Source organism: Physeter macrocephalus, chromosome 21 (assembly GCF_002837175.3).
Source record: "Physeter macrocephalus isolate SW-GA chromosome 21, ASM283717v5, whole genome shotgun sequence".
Taxonomy (NCBI): Eukaryota; Metazoa; Chordata; class Mammalia; order Artiodactyla; family Physeteridae; genus Physeter; species Physeter macrocephalus.
This window is the reverse complement of record NC_041234.1, coordinates 110,282,653-110,284,689: the sequence shown is the minus strand read 5'-3', so window position 1 is coordinate 110,284,689 and position 2,037 is coordinate 110,282,653.

Below are 2,037 nucleotides of genomic sequence, written 5' to 3'. Positions count from 1 at the left end.
AAATGGTAATAGGAACATACATATTGATAATTACCTTAAATGTAAATGGATTAAATGCTCCCACCAAAAGACACAGACTGGCTGAATGGATACAAAAACGAGACCCATATATATGCTGTCTACAAGAGACCCACTTCAGACCTAGGGACACATACAGACTGAAAGTGAGGGGATGGAAAAAGATATTCCATGCAAATGGAAATCAGAAGAAAGCTGGAGTAGCAATTCTCATATCAGACAAAATAGACTTTAAAGTAAAAACTATTACAAGAGACAAAGAAGGACACTATATAATGATCAAGGGTTCGATCCATGAAGAAGATATAACAATTGTAAATATTTATGCACCCAACATAGGAGCACCTCAATACATAAGGCAAATACTAACAGCCATAAAAGGGGAAATCGACAGTAACACAATCATAGTAGGGGACTTTAACACCCCACTTTCACCAATGGACAGATCATCCAAAATGAAAATAAATAAGGAAACACAAGCTTTAAATGATACATTACACAAGATGGACTTAATTGATATTTATAGGACATTCCATCCAAAAACAACAGAATACACATTTTTCTCAAGTGCTCATGGAACATTCTCCAGGATAGATCATATATTGGGTCACAAATCTAGCCTTGGCAAATTTAAGAAAATTGAAATCATATCAAGTATCTTTTCTGACCACAACGCTATGAGACTAGATATCAATTACAGGAAAAGATCTGTAAAAAATACAAACACATGGAGGCTAAACAATACACTACTTAATAACGAAGTGATCACTGAAGAAATCAAAGAGGAAATCAAAAAATACTTAGAAACAAATGACAATGGAGACACGACGACCCAAAACCTATGGGATGCAGCAAAAGCAGTTCTAAGAGGGAAGTTTATAGCAATACAATCCTACCTTAAGAAACAGGAAACATCTCGTATAAACAACCTAACTTTGCACCTAAAGCAATTAGAGAAAGAAGAACAAAAGAACCCCAAATTTAGCAGAAGGAAAGAAATCATAAAGATCAGATCAGAAATAAATGAAAAAGAAATGAAGGAAACAATAGCAAAGATCAATAAAACTAAAAGCTGGTTCTTTGAGAAGATAAATAAAATTGATAAACCATTAGCCAGACTCATCAAGAATAAAAGGGAGAAGACTCAAATCAATAGAATTAGAAATGAAAAAGGAGATGTAACAACTGACACTGCAGAAATACAAAAGATTATTAGAGATTACTACAAGCAACTGTATGCCAATAAAATGGACAACCTGGAAGAAATGGACAAATTCTTAGAAATGCACAAGCTGCCGAGACTGAACCAGGAAGAAATAGAAAATATGAACAGACCAATCACAAGCACTGAAATTGAAACTGTGATTAAAAATCTTCCAACACACAAAAGCCCAGGACCAGATGGCTTCACAGGCGAATTCTATCAAACATTTAGAGAAGAGTTAACATCTATCCTTCTCAAACTCTTCCAAAAGATAGCAGAGGGAGGAACACTCCCAAACTCATTCTATGAGGCCACCATCACCCTGATACCAAAACCAGACAAAGACGTCACAAAGAAAGAAAACTACAGGCCAATATCACTGATGAACATAGATGCAAAAATCCTCAACAAAATACTAGCAAACAGAATCCAACAGCACATTAAAAGGATCATACACCATGATCAAGTGGGGTTTATTCCAGGAATGCAAGGATTCTTCAATATACGCAAATCAATCAACGTGATACACCATATCAACAAACTGAAGGAAAAAAACCATATGATCACCTCAATAGATGCACAGAAAGCTTTTGACAAAATTCAACACCCATTTATGATAAAAACCCTGCAGAAAGTAGGCATAGAGGGAACTTTCCTCAACATAATAAAGGCCATATATGACAAACCCACAGCCAGGATCACTCTTTTTTTTTTTCCTTTTTTTAATTTTTTTTTTTTTTGGCGGTATGCGGGCCTCTTGCTGTTGTGGCCTCTCCCGTCGCGGAGCACAGGCTCCGGACGTGCAGGCTCAGCCG